Source organism: Lissotriton vulgaris, chromosome 3_2 (genome assembly GCF_964263255.1).
Source record: "Lissotriton vulgaris chromosome 3_2, aLisVul1.2, whole genome shotgun sequence".
Taxonomy (NCBI): domain Eukaryota; kingdom Metazoa; phylum Chordata; class Amphibia; order Caudata; family Salamandridae; genus Lissotriton; species Lissotriton vulgaris.
In genome coordinates this window covers 42,340,882-42,356,263 of record NC_141690.1, presented here as the reverse complement: position 1 = coordinate 42,356,263, position 15,382 = coordinate 42,340,882, and positions in this window count along the sequence as shown.

The window sequence follows — 15,382 nt, the reverse complement described above, 5'->3', positions numbered from 1 at the left end:
TTAATCCAATTTCCATAGTTAAGGTGTTCAGCTGAATGGCCCATTGGGACCACCTCTTTATGGGTTGGATTGTTAATGATGGTATACCCCTCCTGGCGTCCTCATCGGAAATGTCCAAGATGTCCTCTGCCGCAAGGGGCTCGAATGTACAATTGAAGTCCCCTGCGACCAGGAGATACATGCTATCACTACACTGCCTGAGTTTGTCTTCAATTATAATGATAGTTGGAGATAAAGAACCACCTTTAGAACCCCTAGCGTAAATATTAAATATTTTCAGAGTACGCCCTCTCCGGGACCCCAAGCTGAGATTCTTAATATATCTGGAGAATTGGTTGCTTTTTGCCTAATATGACAGCCCAGAGAAATACTAACCCATATAAGAAGACCTCCTGAGGGGCGACCTCCCCCTGTAGGAGGGGGAATTGCTGGTATAAAATAAGTGGTATAACCAACCTTGTGGCGAGGCTCCATACTCCAGGTCTCTTGGAAGACACATATCGCAAAAGACTCAATCAGAGTATTCTATTCAGGGAGATCTAGCTTTCTGGAAATGCCCACAATATTCCAGATGAGAATCCTAACGCGGGTGTCCACTGCAGCTGGCTCAAGAGGGAGCTGTATAGCGAACATGCTGGGCCTAATTTGGGTCTCCAGTGACGTGCCCTCTAGCTCAACAGTCCTACGGCTGTTCTCGATTGGAAGAATGTCAGAGGCTGGCATGTTCGTGGGGCTAAAAGTGTTTAAAGAAGAAAACCTGTCGGGAAAGTGTGAGGGCCGTGGTGATTTGCCAGGCTCACTCAAATCACTACACCCAGACAAATCTGCTGCAAATGATGACCTTTTGACAAGGGAGTGAGTACCATGTCAACAGCCACAGCCCATTCCATGGGCATCTAGGCCTACGTTTGGAACAGAGGCCCTGTGGGTATAGTAGATGTTAGGATAGAAACCTCTTGCCCTCCCGCCTCAGGGCTGGTGACCAGTATTCAGGGAGTGTGCTAATTGCAGCTGAAAATAGCTTAGATCATATGTGTCAATTCCTGTGCTACTATGGCCATAATGTTGGTTGCAGATATACCTTGCAACCCTGGCGTCCCTAAAATTGACCAAAATGCAATCTCCCATCGTGTCTTCAGTCCTGTTACCAACCCAACTGACCCTTCCGACATGAAGAACCTGACCGTCAAATTGACTTGGGAGAGGTCTATTCCCATTTAACCAAAACATAGTTTTGTTTTTAAGCTCATCCTACGATTCTTGTTTGCCGGTCTCCAGCTGTGGGACCCCGGTAAGCACGACTACATAAGGCAGGCATTCTGGTGGTAGGTTAATATGGGGAGGGTTGGTATCTCCATTCGCAACCGGGATAGGCTTTTGGGCTAGTACAGATAGATTACAACTATGTCCCCATCTTTTTCCCATTATGGTATTAGTATCATGGCTCTGCTTGGATACACTTTGGAGGGGACCATTTTGCCCTTTGGCCATGTTCGAATTGGAGGTTCAACTAGTTTGCTTGACACTGTGAGTTGGTGCAGTTGATACTACAGCATTCACTCCCGACGTGGGCCCAAGGACTACCTGTGGCGCTATAGGTACCCTCGCATCTGTGGATGTAAAATCCATTAATGGATCTTCCTTCGCTTCGGACACAACCTGCCTATTCTTAGAATGTAATTTGATTAAGGACTTGAGGGAAAAGAAATTGTCGAGAGTGGCTTGCTCAAATCTATCCAGCCTCTCCGTCAAGACCTTCACCCTCTCAAGTACAGGGAGTATCAGATTTTTCACCATTTTCTCTATCTGGGAAATGGGGGAATCTGGGGAAAAGTGCCTATGGTGGAGGTTGGCTTTGGGCTTACGTTCTCCAGCTCGCTTGAAGTACGCATAGACTGACCGCTGGTCAAGGAACTTCCTCCTCCTCTAATTGACATAAGATTCTCAGGCCTCCCTAACCCCAAAGATTTCACACTTTCCTTAGAACTTTTTGCCTTAAACTTCTTAGAGGTTTTAAGACATCCACCCCTTAGATCACTTACAACTCTTTTCCTTTTTTTTTTTTTTTTTTAAAGTTTTTTATTTTTCTTTTACAAACATAAGCACAATTCTGCTTGCACAAGTTGCATTTTAACAATTACAATCATGCAGATGGTAGATCCCACCAAAATAAATTTAAGACATTTTACACAGTAGATAAGTCTAATACAAAACATAAAAGTAATAAAGAAACAGCGACCACAAATTAACCCGTCCTCCCTTATACCCTCTAATGATCCTTTCTTTGCTTTTCTTTCCATTTACTTAGTGGCTCCCATATTCTTTTCCCCAAACATCTTCCTCACCTCCCTTTCCGAGCATAAATAATTTCCTCTATCTTGTGAGCATATAGCGTATTTGCCAATCAATTTTGGAATTTCGGGGGATTTTTATCTAACCAAGCCCTGGCAATTGTTAATCTATAAACTGCCATTAAGACAAACATAAATTCTGTGTACTGCTCATGCTCCTGCTCAGCCACTCCTAACATAATCCAAGATGGGGTAAGACGGATCCCGATATCCAGAGACTTTGCTAAGAACCCCTCTATTTCCTTAATCAAAGATTGCAACTGAGGACATGTTGCAAAAATGTGTATGCTGTCTGCTTCCAATTCATTACACCGGGGGCAATTAGTTCCTGTATTCCCACCCCATTTTGCAATCCGAGCCGGAGTATAGTAGAGAAAATAGAGTGTTTTATAATGCTGAGACTGCAGAGGGGCTGCACTTAGTACTGTGCATCCTAAATTTAAAGAATCAAGAAACAAATCTCTTTCTACCCCCAATTTTTCTGCCCACTTCTGACTAAATTTCTCTAAATCATCCTGCTTTTCCTTCAACAGAGCTGCGTAAAAGGACCTGATTGTGCAATCCCCCATCAATTTTATTTTCTCCATTATTTCTATTTTGTTAAAGCCTACCGGGCCTCCTACTTTGTTCTTTAAAAAACTCCTAATCTGGAGGTACTTGAAGAAACCCCTGTTGTCTATACCATATGACTCTCGTAATTCTGAGAACTGTTTAAAGCCATACTGAGTAAAAAAATCACCTATTTGCGTAATCCCTCTTGTTGCCCATTCTGTCATAGTTTGATCAGCAAATATTTCCGCTGGTAGCGATCTATTATTAATCAGAGAGACATATCTATTAAACCTCCCCATCTTAACTTTCTTTGTAAAAGCATTCCATACCGTAACTGCCGCCATAACAGTTTTAAACCTGGTTCTCTTAAAATAACTGAAATCTGTACATTTTAGAAAACAATTATAACATTTATAAGCATTTGGTCCAAGTACAACAGCATATAGTTCAGTAGACATGGTTTGCGTTCTTACATCCTCCGTATTCCCCCCAATTAGACCTTGTATATGTTGCAAAACAGAGGCCATATAATACAAACGGAAATCTGGTGCACCCCAACCACTTTTTTCCCTGGGGAGTGTCATATATCTATAAGCTCTCCGGGTCTCGCCATGTGCCCAAATGAACCTGTTACATAGGGCCTCTATACTATTGAACCAACTGGCTTCAAACAGCAGAGGTATGGCCCTAAAGAAATACAAAAATTTAGGTAGAATCATCATCTTAATAATGTTAGTACATCCTACCAGGGACAGATGTAAATTATTCATTTTTTCCAAATCATTTTTGACTTGAACAATCAGAGGATCCATATTATTTTTAACAATCTTATCAATTTCTGCTGTGATTCGCACCCCTAAATACGTTGCCTCTCCCACCACTCTATCGTCAGTGCATACTACCCACTGGTTTTTAACAATCTGAGTTTTAGTACTGTTTAAACTATAACCTGAAAATTGCCCAAATCACCCTGCTTCACCCTCGATTATCCTTATAGCAGCTGTAGGTCTTGCAGTCAGAATGGCCACATCGTCTGCGTATGCTAGTGTTTTAAATCTACATCCATTTAACATTAGTGGGGGAATTTGAACATTATTTTCCAGTTTCCGTATATAGGGATCAAGGTATAAAGCGAAAAGCAGGGGGGAAGAAGGACACCCCTGCCTTGTACTTCTCTGGATGTTAACTGCAGAAGACTGACCTCTGTTGACCCTTATCTTAGCCGTCGGGTTTATGTATAGGGTTTGTAAAGCCTTTATATATCTTGGTCCTATACCATTCCATCTCAAAACTTCCCACAAATACCTCCAGGAGACCCTGTCAAATGCTTTCTCAGCATCCAAAAAAAGGGCAGCCATGGGATCTTTTAGAGTATTTGCTACGTCAAATGCCATGACTACCTGTCTAGTGTGCTGAGTTGTTCCCTTGCCCGGTATGAAGCCATGCTGTGAAGGAACTACCAGTGCTTCAATTACCCTAGATAGTCTTTTCGCCAAAATTTTGGAAAATACCTTAACATCTGCATTCATTATCGTAATGGGACGATATGACCCCGGAGCATCTGTCGGTTTGCCCTTCTTTGGTATTACAATAATGTCTGCACCACCCCATGATTCTGGAACAGACTCACCCAATTGTGCCAACAACATTACATTGAACATTTCATTCAGAAGGGATGGTTGAAAGATTTTATAAAATTCTACCGGTATTTGATCCGGACCAGCTGCCTTGCCAGATGGTAAATCCCTCAAGGCCTCCACCAGTTCGTTCAGCTGCACTGCCTCTTCCAATCCATTTCTATCCTCCTCTGTGAGGACAGATGGCTCTATCTCACTTAAATAAGTCCTAATATCTTCATCCCTTTCCTGACCATCTAACGTATATAATTCCGTGTAGAAACATTTAAAAACTTCTCTAATCTGATCAGCTTCCTTGACCGTGACTCCCTGAGAGCAAGAACTGATTCTAGAAAGACTGCAGATGGAAACACATTTTTTGCCCGCCCAGATTTCTGCCATGTCACTGTTGAAAGCAGGTGGAAGCTAAGGCAGATGATAGCGCCTTTCCAAAAACAAGGAGCAGAAGCCTATTTGTTGTTCCCGGCGAGATTGAAAGTCATTAGGAAGGGGTACACAAAGATGTTCACATCAGAGATAAAAGCGGGAGAATATCTCGAAGAGATCGCGGAGCTGGACAAAAGAAAGGAAGGTAGAGCCAGAAGCCCGCAAAAAACCCCATCAGACAGCCCACAAAAAACCCTGTAAACGGGAAAACTAAGCTAAAATTCGGTTAAAATATGGTCAAAAATGTGAAGAGAAATATCTGATAGAAGAGGGAGCAGGATGAGAGAGAGTAGCGACTCTGCAGACTACGGGGGCTACACATAGGTCAGGATTGACCTATTTGCCTGTACCAAGGGTGGGGGGGGAAGGGGGGGGGAATTAAAGGGGTGGGAAGTGGAGGGGAAAAGGGAGGGGGGAGCTGGGGGGGGGGAGACATCTGCACTTAGGTTGTGGGCACAAGCACAATACACAGAAGAGAGTAGAGAACGATTTGGGGGATAAGCTAAACTATTGTGTGGTAAAAAAATTAACTGATAAGAAAGCAATGAAGCAGATTGAGAATTGTTGGTACAGGTGTAAGCAGAAAATAGGAAAGAATAAGAACTATAATGTCCTGTAGGATAGTCTCGATAAATATTTGTGGATTGAATGAGTCGAATAAAAGGCTTAAAACTGCTGCCCTGTTAAAATCATTTAATCCCGATCTGGTGTGCCTTCAGGAAACACACATTGAAGGTACAAAGGCTTATTTGCTAGATCAGCTTGGTTTTAATGTATTGGCAAAAACTAATCAAAATACAAAGACGAGAGGAGTAGCCATTCTAGGCAAGAGGTATGACACACAGGTCAAAAGAAAGAAGGAGGATCAGTGGGGGAGGTGGGTCATAGCAGAATTAATATTTAGAGGAGAAACAATTACGGTTGTGTCGGTTTATGGATCCACAGGGGACGATCCAGATATCTTTCAATATTTAGATATAGAACTAGCACAATGGCCGGAGCCTATCATATTATGTGGGGACTTAAACCTACATGATGAAGATAGTAGTTTTTTAGACCCCGGTAGGAAATATTCAGGGAGGAAAAAAAGGACATATAGAGCAGTAGCAGATATGGCAATGAACAACTCGTTGGAAGATCCATGGTTAAGATATCACCCCAACCTGGATGGGAGTACCTTTTTTTCAGCCCCACATCAGAGGATGGCTAGATTGGACTATTTCTTAATCTCGAGAGACCTAATGGATAGAGTAAGGATTGATAGGGAACCAAGGATTATTTCAGACCATAATCCGCTAGTCTTAACTGCAGAAGTGGGACAAAGGAAAAACAAAGAGATAAGACAATGGACTTTTGACAGAGCATTACTACAGGATCAGTCTTATAGAGAAAGAATGAATAGTTGGATTAAGGAATTCTGGGAGATTAATAGGGATTCAGCAGCACTAGGGATAGTGTGGGACGCTTTTAAAGCTGGCGTAAGAGGGGAAACACTGAGCTATGTTATTAAGATGCAAAGAAAGTCAAAGGTAAAAGCTGAACAAATTAATAAACTAATCAGGGAAGCGGAGGAAGCACTTATCTCAGCAATACTTAGACAATCCCCCATTGACCAGATGGCATTGAAAATAATCAAGCTAAAAAATGAAGCTATGGAAGGGATAGCGAAAACGACAGTGGAAAAGTATGTTGCAAATAAAGAGAAGGGATACGAACTCAGTGAGAGAGTAGGGCATATATTGGCAGTACGAGCTAGGCAAAGGGAGGGGGTGGCTGATATTAAGGAGACTTACAACTCTTTTCCTTTTAATGGGTGCTAATCTAACTCTTGTAACAACCGCTGACTCTAATTGCACAGGAGAGCCCTCGGGATTATGGAATTACTGATAGGGGCGTGCTCCTCTATGGGTAAGGCAGGCCCCGATACAGGCGGGGTAACCAATTGCCTGGGAGATTCTAAAACATTAAGCCTCTCCAGGCTAGCCCTTATCGTGCATGATCTTGGAAGGACTTTACCAAGTGTAACTCCATCAGTGTGCTCATTGGTATTAGCAGGGGAGACCGCCAATGCCAGAGGCCATAGGGAAGAACGCTTGTGATTAAGGGGTTCAAGTGAGAGGCGGCGCACTATAATGCCGATTTCCTTCTCAAGAACCGAGTAAGCTTGGGTGATAAACTGGTCATGTGTGCCGCTTACACAGCCTCCCCCCTGCCGCTAACCCTTACCAGGTCAAGTTGACATATGCATGAGCAATACACTTTCCCTTGAATAGCACAGAAAGGCAAATCTGTGGTATAATGCAGAATACAGAACAAATCGTCCAAATACCTATTGGAAGTCCTTGGGTTGTACCAAAAGGTTAGAGGGATGGCCCAGCCCAGCCTTGGCCAGCCCCGGACGGCCACAGACGGCCCCGCCCTTGTCCCGGGCTTCTCCCGGAACGCTCCTGCGACATGGGGAATGTGGAAGGGTTATATGGGAGGAACCTCAAAGGGCGTGGGTTGTTCCCGGCCCAGGTGTTGTCAGGCACAGATTCCTGGGACTTGGAGTCCACCTCGGTGTTCCGGCGTCTCTCTACAAGTCCAGGATACGGATAAGGGCCCCACGTCACTCCTCCAGAGCCCACAGTTCGTAGAAGGGCTTGCCAAAATTATGTCCAGTGTCAGAAAACACCCAAAGACCTCCGCGCTGGTCAGATGTGTAACCTGTGGTTTTCCTTAAACCTTGATACATTTGTTCTGCGGTCTCTAAACCTCAGAGAAAAAAATGAAACATTTAACAAAGCATTTTTCCATCAATATTGCTCACATAAACACAGGACACATATATACAACTTCAATATATTCCAATGCTGTTGAATTTATTAACAAAAGGGTTTTTACTTCCTGTAGAATGCTGTCACTTGCATGGTCACTTTCAGCCCAGTGCTTGATCGTCTTTAAGGGGCAGGCTTTGCTGCTGTGCAATTCTTGGATTAGAACCAGCGCACCTCAGGTGGTAACTCCAGGACCTCCTGGGAAGCTGTTGGCTTTGTTTCCAGATCCTTTTTTCAGAAGCTGAGCCTGGAAGAACCTGGAAGCTGAGCTGGCATTAATCCATGAATAGCACAACATCAAGCACCCCTCTGATTTGTAACATTAAAACTGCCAGTGGCTTCATGCGCCTTAGTTAACCCTGATGCCATAAAAGATGGATTGACATGAAAACAATAAATGTTTAAAACTTTCAGTGATTTAGTTCCTCTCTTATTTCTCATACTTTACTTAATCTTCCATTCCCCAAGAGTAAGCTATTTTACAATGTTGTTGTTTATCTATATTTTTTGTGTGCATACTTTGAGGCTTGAACCATGACAGGTGTTTATGAGGGGCTTTGATTGAGTGTGCAGGCGCTAAGGCTGATGCCAAACAAAGTGCGTGCCAGTGGGTTGGCCTCTCTGCAGAGCACATAGAACAATGTTTATGTATTCCATTTGCAACTGATGTTCTGTGGATGAGTGTGTAAAGGAGTGTTACACAGATTTCAAAATATTTGCAAGGCAAAAGTAAGAGAAAATAAAGTGCTTTAATTTGGAGGAGTACAATGTATTCTTGGGGGCAATGAAGTGACAGAGATGCAAGGAAGTGCATTCAGGGAATAGTGAAAAGAGGATGTTGAAGAGGAACGAGAGGTGGTTGAAGATGTGTAGATGGACAAGATATGCTTAAAAAAAAAGGATACATATCTAACATAAAGCACACATAACTGAAGCCCAAAACTCCTTTCACAGGCCTCAACGCTATTTAATTCATAGACTCACTATTTCAGAATTGAAACATGTAGGAAGGTGGATATCTGACTATGGTTACCCCCAAACTTTTTGCCTGGTGTTTAGCTGGTTTTTGACTTAGTTGGCCTGGGATCCTGCTATTCAGGGCCCCAGGCTGATTGCTCTCTCCTTAAAATGGACTCCATGTACCTTAGGTGCATTACGAATTGGAACTGGTTCACCTTATGAGCCCCTGTATAAGTGCACCCTAGGTGCCCAGGGCATAGGTGTATCCAAGGCCTACCAGGGGCTGCAGCATGTATTATGCCACCCCTGGCCTGGCCTCCATATTTGACACAACTGGCTGATCACTCAGCTGGGGTAAGTCGGTGTAACCACCTCTTACTTAGGTACAGTATGTCTGTGCCTAACCCTAAACTGGACACATATGTTCCTATCAGCCACTCCTATGGAAGGCCTCATCGATCCTGGAGGCAGAGTGCTTGGAAATAGGTGAGATGGTGCTCTAGCATGAGCTGAGCCTGTCTGCAGCTGTCGGGAACAACTCCCTAAGCTGTTCCGGGATATTGCCATACCATATACTCTTAAGTGCATTATAATCCTCGCGGTTAAATGCTATCTTTGGTTTGGCTTTATCAAAACATGTCGAGTAAGGTGTCATACGAATTGGAATACTATCCCCTCGCCAATTCTGGCGACGGGGATAGCATTCCACCCTTCTAGAGGGACACGACATGTGTGTAGCCTTAACCCCGGTTAAAGTTAAACAGAGCCTCAGCTTCACAAAATGGACGCTGCCACCACAGACACAAGTCTGGCCTCCTGCTGCTGACCGAAACTCGGCAGATGGTGGCCTGGACAAAGGGTTTCCTGCCTTGGGAGGTGCGAGCACCACCCCAGACAGGATTTTGTGTATTAGGTAGGACAGGGCTGAATAGAATCAGACATGCCCGGGGCACACAAGGTGTCCCCGTGCATAGGCCAGCCCAAACCGGTTCTGGGGCCTTCCAGCCCCAGTCCTGGCGCGGAGCTGGACAAAGGAAAGGGGGTGTAACCGCCCCCCTTCCTGGTTCCTCCCAGAGGAGGGACCTAGTAGGTGATCCACCCCCTAGATTGGAATAAGAGGGGGAGCAGTGCCATTGCACAGCAGATCATCCCGAAATCAACTTAAAACTAAGAAGAAGACTGGACTTCGACATTCTGCTGCACAGAAGACTGAAGAAGAATCTCCCTTGTGGCCAAGGAGTGACCACCCTGTGAACACAGGTACCAACCAGCAACTCGACGTCTGCTTTGCCGCCGCCTCCCGCCGGAGCCCGAGCCCAGAGCCCGACAAGAACCAGATTCCCAGACCTCTCAGAGCCCGATCCACAGTCCCTGCAAAGAAGGGACCCGTGGAGGCACCGAGTGACGTGGGACCGGACCTCTTGAAAGACACCCGAAAAGCTGACTGCGCAGCTTCTGAGGCATCCTCGACGTTGTGCTTTGGGGATTGAGAACCCCCACCACCGAGCAGCCCTTGCACCGAAGATCAGCCCTCCAGCATCTCCACGATCTGCGTGGGGCCCTTTTGCATTGTGCCACTCGACGCGCCATCCCGGTCACTAGCCACGCGGCCAGCGGCCATCTTGGCGACGAACCCGAAGATTTAAACAGCAGGTCTGGTTGCTCCAGACCTACCCAAGCTCCTGTGAAAAGGAGCACCCGCTCTGACCTTGCTGGTCCGAGTGAACAGCATCTTTCAACTTCTGCGTGGCTTGCATTTGCCAAGGCCTGTTTGCTCCGATCAGGTCGCCGACACCGCCAACAGCGAGAAGCCTACGTGGGACAGCTCGTAACCGACTCCTGGACGTCCTCGACCCCGGGTATCCACGTGGCTGCAGAAAGAAGCTACCCGACAACGCCTGTTTGCACCCGACATCGCCTGGTTCCAATCTGGTTCCACGGTAGTCACTGGCTAGTGACTTTGAACACTGTCCCCTCTGCTTTCAGGTCTTCAACTCTTCAGATCCACCCTTGGATCCACCGGAACTCTTCTCATCGAGCCGCCTGCAGCATCTTCAGCTCCAAGCACCATCGACCAGCGTGACGAAACCCGACACATCTTCGACCCTGTGCACCCGCTTCCTGTGGGTGAGGTAACTCAGCTCCGCTGGTGCTCCTGCACTGGTACACATCCCAAGGGCCTGTGTTTTAAGTTTCAGCTCCGTAGGTCACTCGGAAGGTTCCTAACTTTCTAACTTTGTGCTTTTTACGCACCATAGACTTTGTATTGTAAAGTGCGTGCACTTTGGACACTGCACCCGAGTCCCGTGGGCCTTTCCCGACTTAGTTAACTCCAGTCTCGAATAGTTCCAGCGATTCCCAAGGCCCTAGGCCTCTTCACTTTCCTCCTGGTATCTCTTATACCACTTATTTAGTATATGGTTTAGGTGGCCCCTAGGGCTCATCCATATTGTGCAACTTTTGTGTATTTTAAACTGTCTTGTGATTTAACGCTTGTGCTTCTGTGCTCATAAAGAGTCCAGGGGATTTTAATAGTTAATAAATCAATATATATTTTCAATATATATCTGTGTGGTGTCCCTTTCATTTGGTATTCAAGGGGGTTGTGTATGGTATAACAGCTGGCTTCACATGCCTTTCAGAGTTTAGCCTAAGACTGCTTTGTCCACGTTACCACTAGGATAACTGGTCTACAAGGTTGAATTACAACCATCATCATAAGGGTTGCTTGGCATGGTACAAAGTGATCACTAGAACTAGTGAGCATTATATACCAGGCCAACTTCTCACATTGGTGAGCAGCGGATTGGGATCTGAGCTTGCTGTTGTTTTACCATTACAATCTTTGAGATTATCATTTGAAAGATCATACAGGTACCTGCTAGGTACATATAAAACAAGACTAGTATACTTAAGTTCTACTGAACTTAGTTGTTGTAGAGCAAAGGGAGTAGCACACCCTAGCTACAACTACTAGATAGGTTTAGTAGGTAAACACCAGTGTAGGTAGATTGCAACACATCCACCCACACTAGAGCAATGTCTGGAGCAGAGGGGTCCAGTGGACTTACTCCTGTTGAGAGTGACCCTCCAAGGGCACCATCCAAATTTGCTATCTTTTCCTTTAAGGAATTAAGACAGCTTTGTGTCTTAAGGGGTCTGAAGACAGGGCCTTCCCCTACTACAGACCACCTAAGAGAGCTCTTAGACCAGTCTGAGACTCTAAAGCCCTCCAAGGCAAACCCCACAGGGGATGCTGAAGGAGGCCATCCTTCAGAGGATGACACTGTAGACACCCCTGCCCCTATCATCCCAGTAGATGAGGAAGCCTCCACCACTGGAGCTCCTCAAGTAGATGTAGAGGAAGAGGAAGAAGAAGAGGAGGAGGAGGTGGAAAGCAGTGAGTCAGATGATGACAGAGATAGTCAGGTGCTGGTCAGTAGACTGAACCAGGCTAACTTAAGTCAACTTGGGAATGAATCAGGTAACAACCCATTCAGACCCTCAGGTGGACTTAACCAGGAGCCTAGGAGGAGAAGGATTCACTCAGGTGACTCTGACAACTCCTATGCTTCTAGAGGTTCTCATGGTCACTCCAGAAGGAGGATGACTAGCCCTCAGAGAAGGGAACATGAGACCAAATTGAGAGAATCTCAAATTAGAGAGGCTGAATTGAGAGTCCAGAGACAAGAGTTAGAGATTGCCCTGGCCCAAGAGAAACTTGCTAGAGCAAGACAGCCTAGAGAGAGTGGATTAGGATCCACTGGTGGCAGCAATATCCAGAAGGATAAAGACAGGTCCTTTGATACAAGAAACCTGAGTAAGATTGTGCCCCCCTACAAAGCTGGGGATGACATCCATAAATGGATTACTGCAATGGAGAGAGCCTGCATGGTACAGCAGATCCCTCAGGAGCAGTGGGCAGCAATCTTGTGGCTCTCCTTTGAAGGTAGAGGCAGAGACAGACTCCTCACAGTTAGTGATGAGGATTCTAGAAACTACATGGTCCTGAAGAGTGCTCTGATTGATGGGTTAGGCTTAACCACTGAACAGTACAGGTTAATGTTCAGAGATACCCAGAAGACACAGACTCAGGACTGGTCTGAATTTGTTGAATGTGCCACTAAGGCTCTGGAGGGCTGGTTGCTGGGAAGTAAGGTTACTGACTATACAGGATTGTATAATTTAATTATGAGAGAGCAAATCTTAAGTAATTGTCAAAATCAGCTTCTACATCAGCACCTGGTTGACTCTGATCTGACCTCCCCACAAGAATTGGGTAGGAGGGCAGACAAATGGGTCAGAACCAGGATCAGGCCTAAGAACCAGGGTGGTGACCAAAAGAAAGAGACTACCAAGCCTCAAGAGAAGGGTGGGGATAAAAGTAAGGAAAAGACTTCCCCAGGGCCCCAAAACTCCAAGAATGGGGGTGGGTCCCAAGACACTTCTACATCCCAGAAAAAGCCTTATTGTCATACCTGTAAACAGGTGGGGCATTACAAAACAGATAGCTGTTGTCCCAAGAATGGCAATAAGGAGAATATACCTCCAGGTAAGGCTCCAACACCTCCTGTCACTGTTAGCAGTGGTCCCCCAGGTGGTGGGAGCACCCCCAAGAATTTGGGTGGGTTTACTTTTGGAGGACAGGTGGACTCTGGCCTATCCAGGTCCCCTAACTCAGATACTCTTGTCTATGAGACTGGCATGGGGTTTGCCAATTTCACTGCTTGCCCAAACACTTTGAGCAAGTATAGACAGGAGCCCCTCATCAATGGCTTGAAAGTTGAGGCCTTCAGAGACACAGGGGCTAGCATCACCATGGTGGCTGAATGTCTAGTCCCCTCAAGGCAACTTTTACCTGATGCCAGATATCAGGTGACAAACATTGATGGCATAGAAACCAATCATCCCATGGCAGTAGTCAATCTTAGCTGGGGAGGTGTCACTGGCCCAAAGAGAGTGGCAGTGTCAGCAAACTTGCCTGTAGATTGCCTACTGGGTAATGATTTGGAAATCTCAGCCTGGGCTGAGGTTGAACAGCAAACCCATTCTAGAATGGTAAATATCCATGGAAAGGTTAGTGGGGCTGTAATGGCTACAGCCCCAATTCAAGATGTCCTTCCTGAAAAGGTTGGGAGGGCTGAGCAAACCTCAGCCCCATCTTTAGATAACTTCCCTCCTGGAAAGAGTAGCAGGGCTGTACTAGTAACAGCCCATACCCAAACTGAGTCTCCTCCTGAAAAGGTTGGTGGGGCTGTGATGGCCACAGCCCAAACTCAAACTGATACATGGGTAGTGAAGCCTGAAATGATGGATCACTCCACCCAAACAGAGAGCATTGAGGAGGAAGAGAAATCTCCCTCCCACCAGACTTTAGGAAAGGATCAGCCTCCTCAGGGAACTGATCTTACCCCTGATGAAGGAACTGCCCCAGAGGTTGTTAGGCCTGGCCTGACAGAGCCTCTGATGGCAGTGGACCCTTCTCAGGTGGGACCCAGTCTGGAGCAGGTGACCTGCCCCTCTCTACCTTGCCTTACTCAGCCCAAGGCTGCAGAGGACAAGAAGGACAGTGAACCCCAAAGGGCCCCCTGTCAAATAAAGCACCCCCATCAACAGATTAGGGGCACCGAAACTAGTAGCCCTAGTGAGGTGAAAACTTTAAAAACTCCTGAGGGATCCCCCTTAAAAGTAGTTAGGGACCTCCCCCAGATGGATATTGTTGGGCACAGCCAAACCTGGGACCAAAAGGCCCCAAACCTGACCTGTCCCTCCAGTAAGCCAAACAGAGGGACCCAGCCTCCAGCTTTAGGTAGCCAGAGGTTGACCCTGAGAGCACAGTGCAACTCAGTCAGGGAAAGAAAGGCACACATGGTGGAGAGTGATTGGAGGAAGCTGAGCCCTACAGAGGAAACTCACTTCAGTACTCCATCTCAACACCAGCCTTTGACTTTGCAAAGACACACCACAGGTAGAGATTCCCTATGGTGGAGACCCTCAGATACCCTTAGGGTGAGGGATTGCTTAGTGGACCATGAGACAGGGGGTTACCAAGCCAGAGCTGGTACTTCCTTATATGGCCACTTAGGCAATATAGGCTTACCTGGTCAAGGATAGCCTTATCTCCTTTCGTTTGGGGGGGGGTTATGTAGGAAGGTGGATATCTGACTATGGTTACCCCCAAACTTTTTGCCTGGTGTTTAGCTGGTTTTTGACTTAGTTGGCCTGGGATCCTGCTATTCAGGGCCCCAGGCTGATTGCTCTCTCCTTAAAATGGACTCCATGTACCTTAGGTGCATTACGAATTGGAACTGGTTCACCTTATGAGCCCCTGTATAAGTGCACCCTAGGTGCCCAGGGCATAGGTGTATCCAAGGCCTACCAGGGGCTGCAGCATGTATTATGCCACCCCTGGCCTGGCCTCCATATTTGACACAACTGGCTGATCACTCAGCTGGGGTAAGTCGGTGTAACCACCTCTTACTTAGGTACAGTATGTCTGTGCCTAACCCTAAACTGGACACATATGTTCCTATCAGCCACTCCTATGGAAGGCCTCATCGATCCTGGAGGCAGAGTGCTTGGAAATAGGTGAGATGGTGCTCTAGCATGAGCTGAGCCTGTCTGCAGCTGTCGGGAACAA